General features: G+C 45.7%; 1 non-coding gene across 1 annotated transcript; it reads left to right on the top strand.

The window, feature by feature from the left end:
- Positions 1–8,656: 8,656 nt before the first annotated feature.
- On the top strand, positions 8,657–8,802 carry LOC127490438 (small nucleolar RNA SNORD15). Its single transcript, XR_007918388.2, has one exon. It is a non-coding gene; the product is annotated as a small nucleolar RNA SNORD15 (small nucleolar RNA).
- Positions 8,803–16,597: the final 7,795 nt, after the last annotated feature.

Raw genomic sequence — 16,597 nt, 5'->3', positions numbered from 1 at the left:
TCCGCATGCGGCACCAGCACACCGGGTTCGAATCCCGGTCGGGGCGCCAGATTCTGTCCCGGTCACCCCTCTTCCAGTCCAGCTCTCTGCTGTGGCCCGGGAAGGCAGTGGAGGATGGCCCAAGTGCTTGGGCCCTGCACCCACATGGGAGACCAGGAGAAGCACCTGGCTCCTGGCTTCGGATCAGCGCGGTGCGCCGGCCGTGGCGGCCATTGGAGGGTGAACCAATGGCAAAAGGAAGACCTTTCTGTCTCTCTCTCTCACTGTCCACTCTGCCTGTCAAAAAATTAAAAAAAAAAAAATCAACAACAGGAGTCACTGTGCACTTGCTCCCCAGGTAGAGCCTCTGTCCTGAATGAGTTGTACTATGCGAATTAACGGTAAAACTTGTCCTCAAGCAGTACTTTATGCTTTGTGTGTCTGTGTGGGTGCAAACTGTTGAAATCTTTACTTAGTATAGAGTTGATCTTCTGTATATAAAGATAATTAAAAATGAATCTTAATGAAGCATGGGATGGGAGAGGGAGTAGGAGGCAGGACAGGAGTACAGATGGGAGGGTGGGTATGGGGGCAAGAACTGCTATATTCCAAAAGTTGTACCTATGAAGTTTATATTTTTTAAATAAAAGCTTTCTAAAAAAAATTTTTTTTAATGCATTTAGGGGCCGGCACTGTGGTGGAACGGGTTAAAGCCCAGCCTGCAGCACCAGCATCCCATATGGGCACAGGTTTGAGTCCTGACTGCTCCACTTCTGATCTGGCTGTCTGCTAATGACCTGGGAAAGCAGTGGAAGAGGGCCCAAGGACTTGGGCCCCTGTACCCACACAGGAGACCCAGAAGAAGTTCCTGGCTTCGGATCGGCGCAGATCTGACCGTTGCAGCCATTTGTGGAATAAACCAGAGGATGGAAGACCTCTCTCTCTCTCTCTACTTCTCTCTGTAACTCTCTTTCAGATAAAATAGAAAATCTTTTTTTTAAAAAAATGCATTTAAAAAATCCAACCTACCAAACATTCTTGCTGGTAAAATACGAGTTGCTTCCCCTCTGGATCATGGGGCTCACTGGGAGCTGCAGCTGTCCAGCATTGCGGGAGACCATCACCTGCATGTTGCTAGCCCAGAGAAAGGATCCAAATTCAGAACCCAAAGCACAGCAAACTGTTTTCCCACCACTGTAAAGTACAAACGCCATTAAGTTGAACCATCATAAGTAGGGACCATCTGTACCCCCAAAAGATATGGGTTCACCTTTCCTGTAATGGAACAGATTCTACACAAGCAGATTGTAGATACTGTTTCATTGTTCGGATGACTCCAAACTTTGCCATTCATTAAGGATAGCTGTTTTGCCCAAATTACTCAATTACCTCAGTTCTCCCTTCACTTTAGATGTAGAGCCCAGGGCAACAATATCTTATTGATGGGATTTCAGCCTCCCAGGAGAACTTGAGTCCTGTTTTAGCACTGAAAAAAAGGAAGACATCCCTCAGAGAGCTGGCCAATGCCTAGGAAACTCTGAACCCTGTGTGATCCCCAAATGGCAGTACAAGGGTTGTGGCAGAGGTACCAGCGTGTGGCTGTGAGTGCTGTTTGAATGCCGACAAGGAATGAGTCCAAATTACAAAGTGCAATACACATGTGCAAGGCAATTTTCTAGTTTACTTCCTCTCCCTGTGTCCCCAGTGAGACAATAACCACCCTAGAATGATTTTGGTAGAAGAGAACTGCCAGCATTGGGCTCCATGAGAATCTAGCCGCAGGTTACTACTTCAAGATCACTGAAACACACAGACCCACTCTCCTCAAAAGGATGTCTGCCTTCTAGAAAGGAATCATTTCCAACAGGGAAGACTCATCTCAGTTGGAGAAGACTCAAGTTGTAAGAAACACTGAGAAAGGTGACATTTAAATGGTCTCCAAGTATAAGCAGATCTTTTCCAGAAATGAGACTGGCACAAAAAGAGCTGTATACCTTGGGACAGGAAGGAGGGCAGGTGCTACAGAAGGGGACAGGCTGGGGCTGGGGAGGGAGATATTCTCGCTCATTTCACAGCTTCCTGTGCTTTCACCTTTATTGACAAGCCCAGGGGTTTCCCTGGGCATAAACATTTGCCCTCAAGATCCAGTTAACCAATTTCAGCTACCTGGCAATTCTGGAGTTCTCACTAACTCAAGAGCAGAAGGAAACAAGATGGAATGATCATAAAACAAGTCCAGGAAGCACGTCCAGAAAATAAGTCTTGTGCCCAACAAGGCCTATCTGGCAATTTGCTTTTCCTGACTTTGGTCCGTGACTTCCACTCTTAATAGAACATGGCTCAAAGTATCATTCCTGCAGACACCTGGATTTCAAGGCCGCACAGGGATTCTTGGACTCTAAGTGATAGAGGCATAGAACTGGATGGTGTACAAGAAGGCAGGGGATGCATTCATCCACATTAATGTGTTGCAGATTAAATGTCATGGCATTTTGCTTTCCATAGAGAGGGCAGTGCTTGTCTATGAGTCAGCCAAGTCAGGACTGGTTGATCTTGACTGAGCTCATTCATGCACTGGGGTTTGGTTGGTAGCACTACTGGGTTTGTCTGGCCAATCATGGCCTCATTTGGGAGGGCATAGCTCTCCTCTATGTGCCTCCAGCTCAGGCTAGAACTCAGACAGGGTCTTGTGTGAGTGGCAGAGGTCCAAGCAAAAAAAAAAAAAAATGCAATACACAAGCACTTTTCAAGACTCTACTTACATTGAGTTTACTGTTATCCACTGGCCAGTGCAAGCCCAGCCTCACAGTGGGAGGAGTCTGCAAAGTTACAGGGCACAGGACACTGAGACAGGGAGAACATTAATCAGACTGTTAATGAATCCAGTCTGCTGCAGCATCTGTCTTTCATGTTGGAAGCCTCTCTCAAATGTCTCATGATCCTGACTGCCCATTCATATCTGGCAGGGAGGCAATGGAGAACCAGCTGGGAGCTCTGGGAGGGTCGGCAGGGCTTGTGGAAAGCTGGAGGTCCCTAAAAATCAGAAGAAAGCTGACCTTTCCAGGAGAGGTCTCCAAACATCTGCTTATGGGTCTTTTTTAAAAAAAAAAAAAAAAAAAAAAAGGATTTATTTATTTGAAAGACAGAGTTACAGAGAGAGTAGAGACAAAAAGAGAGGTCTTCCATCCGCTGATTCACTCCCCAAATGGCCACAACTACCGGAGCTGCGCCGATCCAAAGCCAGGAGCCAGGAGCTTCTTCCTGGTCTCCCACGCAGGTTCAGGGGCCAAGGACTTGGGCCATCTTCTACTGCGATCCCAGGCCATAGCAGAGAGCTGAATTGGAAGAGAAGCAGCCAAGACTAGAACCAGAGCCCATATAAGATACCAGCGCTTCAGGCCAGGGCTTTAACCTACTGTGCCACAGTGCCAGCCCTTTATGGGTTTTTCATGAAGACATTTCTTTTCCCCAGAGAAAAACACTCTATTCTCCTTCTTAGGGTGGGGTATAGCACCTGCTGATCATGACAGCAGGTGAGAGCAGGGGCTGGCGGAAATACACATACTCACAGACACCTCAGGTTTGCAGCCCCAAGCCTCCTCACTGCCCTTGTCTATGCCCAGTGTCCCAGAGTTCAAGGCCTTGCAGATTCTTTTTTGCCACAAACTAAACATCTGGACTTCTCTGTGTGGTAGGCAAAGCAAAGACGGGTGAAAACTATTGGCGGGGGGGGGCAGTTGCCTGGCTATGATGGTGAGGAGCCTCTGGGGTGGTCCATGGTACACTTGCTACGTGTTCAGACTTTTACCCAATCCCCTCCCCCGCAAGACTTTCCACCAAGCCTTATGTGTTTCCTTCAGAGGTCTCTCTCCAGGCTGAGTGTGGCTACTTCTGAGACTTTTTGTATTGTAATGCTACTTGACTTTAAAAAAACATCTCTATGCTAAACAGACATTTAATCGTAAAAGACAAATAGGCATGAAGGAGAAGAGTTTGATGTTTTCCTCAGGAGCAGAATTCCAACTGAACCTCTGGGTTGGGCCAGTTCATTTAGAAGCAATACTCTGAGCAACAAGCGACCCAGTTCCCTCTCTGTATCTGATTGTTTGAAAAAGTGGTAGCACTTTTCAGCTTTATTCACATCATGACTAACATAGAAAGTGATACTATATGCAGAGTGCACTGGTTACTCATGGCTATGTGGCCTAACAGCTGTGGCTTAAGTTGCCCTAGGTCTCTCTCACACATCCCAAGGGCCAAGGAGAGCAACATGTAGGCACACTTGAAATTTGTGCACAGCACATCCATGAGTAAGCTCTGCCTCAAATTATCTGTGGTAATGAATCTGTTTTTTCCTTTATTTCTAGCCTGCAGCCTAAGGCATGGTCCTACTGCAAGAGACTCATACTCTCCTCACCACCCACAGGTTCATCAGCACCCACACTTGCCTACATCCTAGTCAACAAGACACCTGCAAATCACACACTGGATGCAGCAGTAACATAAAGTAGACTTAGATGTTTCCAAACACTTTTCAGCTTCTGTATTTATCTTGTCATGGTCCAGTAGTAAGTTCACTGACAGGCACCCATGTGTAGTCCACACTTGATTTTCTTTTTTTTTTTTTTAATATTTTATTTAATGAACATAAATTTCCAAAGTACAGCTTATGGATTACAATAGCTTCCCCCCCCCAATAACTTCCCTCCCACCCACAACACTCCCCTCTCCCACTCCCTCTCCCCTTCCATTCACATCAAGATTAATTTTCAATTATCTTTATGTACAGAAGATCACTTTAGCATATATTAAGTAAAGATTTCCACAGTTTACACCCACACAGAAACACAGTGTAAAATACTATTTGAGTACTAGTTATAGCATTAATTAAACACCTAAGAGTAATTGTGTATTAATTACAGAATTCATCCAATAGTTTTAAGTAGAACATAAAAAATACTAAAAGGGTAAAGTATTAAGTTATTTTTTTTCTTTTTTTTGTTTGTTATATAGTTTTTTTTTATTTAATAAATGTGAATTTACAAAGTGCAAGTTGTGTATTCACACTTGATTTTCTAAGATTGTTTCTTGCCACCAGGAAAGTTGAAGACCTAAAAGTCAATTTACATCTAGAACATTTAGCTTTTCTTTGTTTTTTGTTTTTTTTAATCTGATTTTATCTGTTTTATCCCAGACCACTCCATGGGTCAGCAGCAAAAGCCACAAGTCTTTGTTTGTTTTTAAAACTTATTTATTTGAAATGGTAAAGTGGGATAAACAGAGAGAGAGAGGAATAAAGATTTTGAATCTGCTGGTTCACTCCCCAAACACCCACAAACAACCAAGGCTAAACCAAAGCCAGGAGCCTGGAATTCCATCAGGTCTCTTACCTGGGTGGCAGTGACTCAAGTTCTTGGACCACCATCCACTGCCTTCCTAACTATTAGCATGAAGCTGGATTCAAAGTGGAGTAATCAGGATTTAAATCTGCTGTATCACAACACCTGCTGCCCACAAGTCTTTTTAAGACATTCTTCTGCCTTAGAAATTCAAACTTCCCACGTGCAGATGAAGATGCTTACAAACCAAGGAGGTAATGTGATTTGCCCAAAGGCCGGCGGCTGGTTGGTGGCAAATCTCTGAATCCAGCTCCATGTCTTTGTCCACTAATCCAATGTGACTTGAAACAACAATATGCATTCTTCTTATCAAGTCTGTTTCACAATTATCCAGCAAAACTTCTGCTAATTTTCCTAACCTCCAAGTGTCAGCTAAAACAAGAACAGAGCTGCCAAATATGCAGTTGGTGTGTGCAGGAGTGGGCACTTTTTCAGCAGCCCCCAAGTTCCCATCTGACAGGTGGCCATGCAGCTTCAGGAAAGGGCTGTGCCATTGCGAGGCTCAGGGCCCAGAGTGCACCCTCGACCCAGTAGAGAGGATGCCACGTGGACCGGAGCCATTGTTCAAGCCACCAGATCCCACCAGTGACTAAGAAGGAAGCGCATGTGCATGGAAGGGTCTGCAGATCTGAAACCACATCACCGGAGGAAAACTGGAAAGAGGAGATGTTCAGGCTGGAGAGAAAATTTAAGAAATCATAGAGTTATTAACAAACATTGGTGTTTTTAGTAGGCGCAATTGTGTTATGCTAGATGGAACAATTGTTTTAAAAGGCAGTGTGTTCCCTGTCACCAGAGACATTCTAGCAAGGACATCTGCGAAGGCATCAGGTATTGCCAGATAAAATACAACATGCTTCATTATGTCTGAATTTTAAATAAACTGCAGATACTTTCAGTGTAAGTATGTCCCAAATATTATACAGGTAACTACGTAGGGGCAGGTATTCGGTGCAATCGTTAGGATGCTACTGGAACGCCTTTATCCAGTGATCAGAGTACCTGGGTACGAGTCTCAATTGTTTCCTGTTCTAGCTTTCTGCTAAAGCACACCCAGGAATGCAATGGGTGATGGCTCGAAAATGTGAGTCTCTGCCATCCTTGTGGGAGACCCAGACCAAAGGCTCCTGGCTTCAGCCTGGGCCAGCCACAGCCATTGCAGGCATTTGGAGAGGAAACTAGCAAATGGAAGACCATTCCCATGCTCTCTCTCCTCTCTCCTTCTTCCTTCCCTCCCTCCCTCTCTCCCTCTCTCCCTCTCTCCCTCTTCACATTTCAAATAAGAAAAAAAATTGTAGCGATAACTTTACTAGCTAAGTATTTGTTGCTTATCTGAAATTTGAGTTTCACTAGGTTTCCCCTACTTTTGATTTGCTAAATCTGGCAACACTAAGTAGTGAGGAACAGTCTGGGCTATGATTTTTTCCTACTCCTTTTAAGGTTATAGGAAGGTGTGCTGAGATAGCCAGGCTGTTGTTGGTCTAAATGAAAAACATAATTTTTCTCTAGAAAAACTGCCCCTCCGAGTCTCTTAGCGCTAATAGAAACTACCCAGCTGCTCCAGCCGGGACTGTCATTACAGAGCTCAATAAAATGGATCCTCTTCAGCTCTGGGGGATTGAGAGCTGCAGGGCTTCCTCACGCAACAATGAGAACTTGTCGCTTTTGTTTAGTAAACATAATGTGTGACACCAGGCGCTCCCCTCGTTTGTTTGTATGTGGCTGCACTGCCAGCCAGGGGCAAGGTCCGTGGCTCCACGGTCAGGGATCTTGTTAGAAAGTAAGCAAAGACCATAGGTGTTCCCTGGAGAAAAGACACAAGAGCCAATCAGAAAAGAACTCATGCAGAACCCCTCCCCCCTTCCACCTAAGACGTGCAAGCCTGCCTGTGCCACCTCATGGGGAGAGGACCCATCACGTGGTCTCTCCCCTAAGCCCTCAAGTCAAAAATTGAGTCTGCTTCTTGGTGTGGCTGGTCCTCTCTGTCAGCTGGTCCACCACATTGTCAAGTTAAAGAACTCTAAAGGAAAGCCGCAAGTACTGAGATGTGGTTCTGAATTTCCGGTCTTTCATCAGGTGAAGCCAGATGCTTGCCTCTCACCAGCTCAGTGACTTGAAGGAGGCAGGTGTTTCTTGCCGTTACTATCCTTAAAGCTTCCAAAGGCTCAAGGTCCTCAAAAGGGAAACAGAAAACGAAGCAAACCTGGAAATGCCTAGCTCATTTCCCTTTCTCACCCACACCTGAGTCTCTGTTTCAAACTGATCTGATACATATGAGCATCATTCTTCAAAGAATTCGTGATAGAAGCTATACACGGCATTGGTCCTGGGGTAAGCAGACACCACGCAGCTGCCTGGCCTACTGAGCTGGGTGAGTGTTCTAGCTGTGAACCCTCAGACCAAAGAGGGTGGCAGTGGAGGAAGCACCCAGCTGCAGAAAGGGGCTAGAGAGAAGAAGAAGAGACCCAGGCCAACATGCAAACGGTCAAATCTACTCGTTAAACAGGCAGACTGGGAAGCAGGGGAGGCTGGCTTGTTAGGAGCATGTGATACAGAGTCCTTATTCGCCTGCTCCAGAGAAAATTGATGCTGAGCAGCCAGAGTCTAAATCCATTGACCTTGTGGCTCAGACCAAGTTGAAGAGCGGGGCTGGATGTGCCTACAAATTAGCAGAGCCGAAAACAAGTTTCATCTTCTTTCTCTGCAAGCAGCCAGCTTGGCTCAGCTACAGCAGGATGGCTCTGGGTAGCTGTCGCACACAAAAGTACTATTTGTCAAATGCTCCACAGAGGCCAGGGAGCCAGAATTCCAACTTTGTTCCGTACTTTCAGGGACCTGCCCTGAGCAGATAACTGCAAATTCAGCAGCTATCCATTTGGGCTGTGTGTGCCAGAGACACCTCAAAAAGGCACATCTTGTAAGACCCATGGGTTTTATCTAGCATCAGCCAGGCCTTTCCAGGTAAATTAGCAAGGAATTCCCATGCCTGTTGGAGGGACCCCAAAGGCTGGGACTCACACTCCAGTATCTTTCTCCGGTGATGCCAAGGTTGCCTAGCAAGATCTTCATCTCCATTCTTTTGTATCTGACTCCACTCTCCCTTCCCCTCCCACCCAGCCTCTGCAGAAACAAACCAGCCAACCCTTACTTTCCACTTGGGCCTTCCAAATCCCCTTAACCAGTGTGAAAGACAATGCTATCACCACAAACTGGAAGCCAGCATCTCCCTGCCTCAGCTCACCACCACCATTCATGCCAGAAAGAAAATAGGTGGTTTTCTTTGGTGATGACATAATGACGAGTCAGAAAGGTCACGTCCTGCTCTTGGGCCGTGTCAGTGCCACGTCCTGTGGTGCTGTGCGTGGGTTCCTTTGGCAAAAATATCCTGTTCATTGCCTGATTTAGAGACATTTGTCTGAGAAGGGACCACATCAGAGGTTCTTGGGTCAACTCTTCCTGTTGTGTGGTAGGGGCTAGTGAACCCTAGCTAGGTCCTAACTCTGTTTCCTAGGTGTGCTGGGGATCAAGGTGAAGATCATGCTGCCCTGGGACCCAAGTGGTAAGACTGGCCCCAAGAAGCCCCTGCCCTACCACATGAGCATTATGGAAACCAAAGATGAGATTCTGCCCACCACCCCCATCTCAGAGCAGAAGGGTGGGAAGCCAGAGCCACCTGCCATGCCCCAGCCAGTCCCCACAGCATACCAGGGTCTCCTTGGCAGCTGTACGGAGTCTGGATGTTACTTTATAAAGATCTTGCCAGTCCCCACAGCATACCAGGGTCTCCTTGGCAGCTGTACGGAGTCTGGATGTTACTTTATAAAGATCTTTAATTAAATCTTGTACAAAGAAAATGGGTGGTTTTAAAAGAGAATCAGGAGAGGCCGGCACCGTGGCTCAATAGGCTAATCCTCCACCTTGTGGCACCGGCACACCGGGTTCTAGTCCCGGTCGGGGAGCCAGATTCTGTCCCGGTTGCCCCTCTTCCAGGCCAGCTCTCTGCTATGGCCCGGGAGTGCAGTGGAGGATGGCCCAAGTGCTTGGGCCCTGCACCCCATGGGAGACCAGGAGAAGCACCTGGCTCCTGCCATCGGATCAGCGCGGTACGCCGGCCACAGCGCACCAGCCGCGGCGGCCATTGGAAGGTGAACCAACGGCAAAAGGAAGACCTTTCTCTCTCTCTCTCTCTCACTGTCCACTCTGCCTGTCAAAAAAAAGAGAGAGAGAGAGAGAATCAGGAGAGAAAGCAGTGAGCAGTGACAAGGATGAAGGGATAAAGGCAGGAAAACGAGAAGAGAGAAAGGAGGAGGAGGAAGTGTGGAGACAGAATAAAGGATGGGGAGGGCAGCTGGCAAAGGGAAAATCGAGAATCGAACCACTGTTTGCTCACCTCAGCCCTCCTGAGAACCAGAACATGGTCACTAATAAAGGGCAGAGACACCATCGGCTCTAGGGAGAGTCAGGACTACAGGGTTCCAGCCTCTGAGCCTCCAGGATGAACAAAGGAGCTCGCCTTTACCGTGGGATGGGAATGTGCACAGAGAAGCACCTTCCACTGCAGGACAGAGGTGGAGTGGGACAGGGTCTGGAGAAACTGAGCCCTACAGACACAGGCAGGCGGCTTAGACGTGTACCCCCAGGACCAGGGGGGAGCGTATGTCATTCCCCAGGCCTTCTCTCTCCCACGTCCAACACTGCTTTGAGGTCGTTTCCTGTTCTTTTTGCTGAATTCCTACTGATAGGACCTCCCCACAGAGCTTCACCTCAGTGGGACACTGCAGAAAATGAAAAGCCTAAGAACTCAGAAAGCCTAAGAACTCAGAACACTGGAGTAAGCAAAGAAACCGAGGCTGGTGCTGTGGTGTAGTAGTTTAACCTCCGCCTGCAGCGCCAGCATCTCATATGGGTGCCTGTTTGAGTCCCAGCTGCTCCACGTCTGATCCAGCTCCCAGCTGATGGCCTGGGAAGGCAGTAGAAGATGGCCCAAGTGCCTGAGCCCTTGCACCCACGTGGAAGACCCAAAGGAAGATCCTGGCTCCTGGCGTTGGATAAGCCCTACTCTGGCCTTTGTGGCCATTTGGGAAGTGAACCAGTCTCTCTGTCTCTCCCTCTCTCTGCAACTCTGCCACTCAAATAAATAAATAAATCTCAAAAAAAATTTTTTTAATAGTAAAAAATTTTTAAAAAATAGAAAAAGAAGGGTCAGCACTGTGGCATAGCAGGTAAGGCTGCCGCCTGCAGTGCCAGCATCCCATATGGGCGCCAATTTGATACCTGGCTGCTCCACTTCCAATCCAGCTCTCTGCTATGGCCTGGGAAAGCAATGGAGGATGGCCCAGGTCCTTGGACCCCTGCACCCACGTGGAAAGACCTGGAGGAGGCTCTGGGATCCTGGCTTCAGATTGGCCAGGTAATGGTATCAACCAACCATTCATTGTGTTCACGAATTCTGTGGGTCAGGAATTTAGAGAGAAGTGAGAGAAGGACATCTTGTGTCTATTCTATGATGACTGGACCCTCAGCTGGAAGACCCATAGACTGGGGGCTGGAACTATCCAGAGTCTCACTCATTCACGTCCCTGACAGGTGCTGGTGGCTGAGGCTGAGCCCTTAGCTGGGTGTGAGGAAGTGTCCAGTCATGGCTTCTCCACGTAGCCTGGGCTTCCTCCCCACGTGGTAGCCGGGTTGTTAGGACAAGCATTGGCTGATAGACAACCAGGCAGAGGTGATGCCATCCTATGACCTAACTCAGAATCCACACTGCCCTTCTTCTACCACAGTCTATTCATTAAGGCAGTCACAGAGGCCAGCATGTGGGATGACATGCCTCTTGCATCACAGAACAAGCCTTGCAACAAGAAAGTAGCTGGGATGAAGGGGGCAAAGGATGAGCCGTAGGCCCTGATGGCCTGGTCTTCATTTGCTTGTAAACTTATTGAGGCTGCCCAAACCGCAACACAGGGGAGGTTTGCCAGGACAACTTTACCCACAGCTCCTCCAGCAGTGGTATAGCTCCACTGGACAGTACATAAGAGAGGATTTCCTCTCTTGTTGATTATACCAGTTTTTATTTAATGTCCAACATTTTGTCCAAGGCATCACATTCTGCTTCTTCCCCAAATTTTTGTCCAAAGTACTAACAATCTACTTATAGCTAAATCCAATGTTAACATGTTGGACATTTTCGTCACTAACTCCTTTTGATGCAATTATCTCCCATCTCCTTTAGGCCTCCCCTTCTTGGCTTTTTGATTATTATCATTGTCCTGATTCTCCTTATCTCCCTTTCTGGCTAACTCTACCTTCCTCTTGCACGTTGCTGCACCCTGGACTTAGTTTCCCCATCCTTGCTGTCCATAGCCTCAGGTGCAATATGTGGGTGAAGATTTCCAAATCAATATTGCTGGCCCACTCCTTCCTCCTTGATTCTGAATCAGATCACCCAGTTGCCTGCTTCATGTATTCATCTGATTGGTTATCAAACTCCACCCATGCTCTGTATGTCCCACACTGAACTCATTGTCTTCGCCCTGTTCCTCCACCAGAATATTGCTCTTCAAATCACACAGCTAATTTGCTCCACTCTATCTGGAATGCAACTGTCTCCTTTTCCTCCTGAAATGCACACTCGCCCAAGTGCTCTGTGCATCCTGTTCATTTCTTATGTCCATGTGATATACAGAAGAAAAATCATCAGGTAAGGATGGTGATTGTATTCCAAAATATTAGGGATGCTTTTACAAGGGAAAACATTTACAGAATTCTAAGTGTCTTGATGAGTAGTGAAATGACACTATGGAAAAGCGGAATCAGCAGAAAACATAAACAATAAGGAAAAGAGAGGGGGAAGTAAAGGGGAAGAGAATAGTTGTCAAAATCCATCTCTTGAAACCCAGCTCACATGAGGAAACAGATTCTGAGAACCAGCTATACCTATAAAATAACATCTCACTCGTGGTCTGCACATCTTTCTGAAATAGTCACCACTTGTGAATACTACTGATCGTCCCCTTCTTGGGGGCAGTATCCATCTCACACTGCCCATCCATGGAAACCTTGCCAGGGACCCACTCAACTTGGACACTAGGCCATCAACCTGGCCGGGATAGGCAGACCACAGCCATTATCAAAATCCAGTTTGCCCATTGTTAGCCAGTCTTTGTTTGGTACCCAAGCTAACAATGGGTTTTATATTTTAAATGGCTGAATGAGAATCAAAACAAGATAACATTTAATGGCACATGAAAAGTAGATGAAATTCAAATTTCAGTGTCCATGAATAAACTTTTGCTGGAACACAGCCACACCAATTCATTTACATATTGCCCATGACTGCTTTCACACCACAACAGCAGAGTTGAGGAGTTGTGACAGAGACCATATGGCCCACAGATCCTAAAATATTTACTATGCAATCCTTCACTGAAAAAGTTTGCTGACCCTGCCCTAAATCCACTGAGTTCCTTGCCTCCCCTCCCTCAACCTCCTTGGAAGAAACCACATGCACTCTTGCACCATCTGCTACACTCTTGCTACCCAGTCCCAAGAGCCTCAGTTGGTTCAAATGGGTTAGGTGCTGTCCAATTTAAATTTACAATGCTCCTCCTCTTTGCCCACAAAGCCCTTTTCAATTGCTCCTGTCTGCACTGATCTTTTTCCTTTCTCTGGAATCCACCTGTTACACTATTAGCTAGTGTGACAAGTTAATATGCTGTCGTCTTTATGTTTTATTGTGTTAGTGCCATAAATTGCTTGAGGTAGTTTCTCTGTGTTACTCAATTTAGTACCTATTGTTTGAGTTTTTAGTGTTTGCAAGGGGATCTGAAGAAGCTTAAGACACAAACTCTGCATATATGAGTTTCAATCCAGTGTGAGTAGAAAAGTAAATAAATTTTTATGATGCACCAAAAATGTGTGTCTACACATATACAAAAGGATATGAATATTCAGAAGAAGAAATCCAGCTGGGGTACTGAGAATAGGAGGTAAACTGAGAACCAGAGTATCTTATCAGCAAACTATGATGAGGTTAACAAGAACACTGAGCCAAGAAGACAAAAGTTACCCCTGAATCAGCCATTTTTACCACCTGGAGAGTTTCCCTCAGGTAAGCAACTTGGAGGGCCTAAGTTTTCTTTCAGTAGGAGAGCTGTTCTCACCTTGCAATATGTATGGCATATGTTCAAGAACTAGATACATCCAAGCAATGGGACTTTGGCTGCAATGTGAAGAATTTATGTTCAAAGTTGTTCCAACTTGGGACAGAGAACCTTAACAGAATATGAGAAGCTCCCTACTTACACAGGTCTAAACACATATTAGAAGTTCATCTAGAGGCCGGTGCTGTGGTGTAGCTGGTAAAGCCACTGCCTGCAGTGCCAGCATCCCATAAGGGCACCAGATTGGGTCCTGGTTGCTCCACCTCTGATCAAGCTCTCTGCAACAGCCTGGAAAAGCAGTAGAAGATGGCCCAAGTCCTTGAGCCCCTGTATCCACGTGGGAGACCTGGAAGAAGCCCCTGGCTCCCGACTTCAGATCAGTCCAGTTCCAGCCATTGCGGCCATTTGGGGAGTGAACCAGCGGATGGAAGACCTCTCTCTCTCTCTGCCTCTGCCTATGTAACTCTGCCTTTCAAATAAATAAATAAATAAATCTTTTTTAAAAAAAAAATGTTTATCTAAGGAGAATACAGGCAATGGTTGCTCTAGATTCTGTGATCAAAAGTATCATTCACAGATCAGCATTACAAGGAGTTAGAGTTACGCAGATTCTCTATCTTTGCACCAGAACTACTGCATCAGAATCTCCCAGACTCTAGTTATTAGAATAAACTAGAATTCCAGGTGATCCCTAATATGTCAAAATTTGAAAACCATATAGCAGACTCCCTTCAAATTTCCTTCTAAGTCTGATATTCTCACCTTGAACCCCTTGAGAGACTGACATGAGTAATGTTATTGTAGATAACATCTTTGCTAGTTCTTTAAGAGAGAGTCTCCCAAAACACTCAGACACCAGGTATTCTTGAACCTGTACCATTCTTGGGGGCATCAAGCTTAAGCTTCAAGGAGATTCAGGAAATATCACAAATGAGATCTAAATGTATGCCACCAGACAGTTCAGTTTTCACATATGCTCAATTCCACCCTGCCCACCTCCTAAGAACCCCGAGAAATGCCTTCTTGGTTCAGATCAGACCAACACTACATGTTCTGTCATAGCCAAGAGGAGCCCCATGACCTCTTGTGATCCAACTCCAAGAGAAAGTCCAGTTGCTGGGGACCTACAGTCCTAACAGCTGACACACTGGGGCCTGGTGCACGTAAAATTCTCTCCAAGTATAGTTTCCTCATTTTCAATATCCAAAGAAAAAAGGAAGGCAAAAGACTTGTACAATCCCTTCTCAGTCTCCCCACCCCCATCCAAATTGTATTCTGCACACACGCTGAAGCATTAGCATCGGCTGATTTGGAAGGAATATTGGAAATGAAGTGATAGCAGAGTAAATGTCAATGCATTCAGTGTGACACCGTGAGCACCAGATCTTAAACAGCTTCATCATTGTGGCATTTACTGTATCCTGAAATAATATTAATCCCACTGTTGTCCTTCTTGATGGAATCATCCATGAATATGGTTTATGGGCCTGGCCAAAGTGATAATAGGTTAAAAGAACAGCCTACCCAGTGTTCCACTAAATTAAGGTCGCTTCATGGAATTTAATGAAACAAGTGCTGCATGGGGTTTTCAAAGGACGTTCTTGTAATTCATGTCTATTTAGGGCTCCTGATAACCAGAAACCTAATTTCTTAGAGTAAAATAGCTTTTTGTAAAGCCTGGTCATACAGAAGAATAAAAAAGAAAAAACTTTAAAGGGCAATAATCAGACCTCTACTGTAATATTTTGTTATTTCAAATCCAAAGTTTAAGCAGAATAAAAAAAAAGTTTGGAGGGAGAATCAGACATTTTGAAAAAAACAAAATACAAAAACTAAGCATATCCATGTGTCATTTTCCACTGAGTGAAGTAAGGATCTTGTCCATCTAGTCCCATTAGCCACACACCTATAGAGATAAAAAGGTCTTGGGGTATAGAAGGCCAGAATGGATGAGAATTGAAAGAACCATTCAGATTTTGAAATGGTAGAGGAAAGACAATGGAAGACAATTCCTGTGCACCAATTCCCATCCTGCACAACAAGGCTTCTTCTCCAAGACAGCCATTCCCACACATCCACATCCTTGGAAATAAGGAACACTATTTCCCCTGCCAAAGACAGAGGCAAAGATCAAACAACCGATACTCATTTTGCACCTAGTGTGGGTAAAGAGGACACTCTGGCTACATTGTATGGTAAAGGCAAGTCCCAGAGAGCTTGCTGGAGTGCACCTTTGCCTTGTTCCCTATTACCAAAGACTTAACTTTGTTGTTGCTGTATTTTGGGGTTAGTGTAGAAATCACAGACTCAAGGCCTGCACCGAGGCTCACTTGGCTAATCCTCCGCCTGAGGCACTGGCACCCTGGGTTCTCGTCCCAGCTGAGGCGCCAAGTACTAGTCCTGGTTGCTTCTCTTCCAGGCCAGCTCTCTGCTGTGGCCCAGGAAGGCAGTGGAGGATGGCCCAAGTGCTTGGGTCCTGCACCCGCATGAGAGACCAGGAAGAAGCACCTGGCTCCTGGCTTCAGATAGGCACAGCGCTCCGGCCATAGCAGCCATTTGGGGGGTGAACCAATGGAAGGAAGACCTTTCTCTCTGTCTCTCTCACTGTCTTAACAATGTCTGTCAAAAAAAAAAAAAAAAAAGGAATCACAGACTCAAATAGTAACAGGACCTGACATATAACTTAAACGGGTGAAGTGAGCTGGGTGAAACTGACAATAGAGATTAGTTGGGACAGTGTTCAGCAGGGTGTTTTCCAATTTTTTCAAGAAATTTCAGAACCTTCAAAATTTTACATGATATTACCTCATTCTTAACAGCATGATTTATTACTGTTATTGTTATTATTTTTATTATTGGATGCCTGAGGGTAGGTTGTGGTCCCAACAGACTACAAATCAGGATTACCACTCTTGTCAGAGCAAAAACCAATAATGTCATTTAGGCATTGAGGTGCTACGTTGGGAAAGGGAAAGTAGTATTAAATATAAACCCCAATATGTAAATACACATATATAATATCAATTCTTAGAAAGATCACATAAAAGATACAGCTTATTC

Source organism: Oryctolagus cuniculus, chromosome 2 (genome assembly GCF_964237555.1).
Source record: "Oryctolagus cuniculus chromosome 2, mOryCun1.1, whole genome shotgun sequence".
Taxonomy (NCBI): Eukaryota; Metazoa; Chordata; class Mammalia; order Lagomorpha; family Leporidae; genus Oryctolagus; species Oryctolagus cuniculus.
This window is presented reverse-complemented; position numbering and strand designations above follow the sequence as displayed.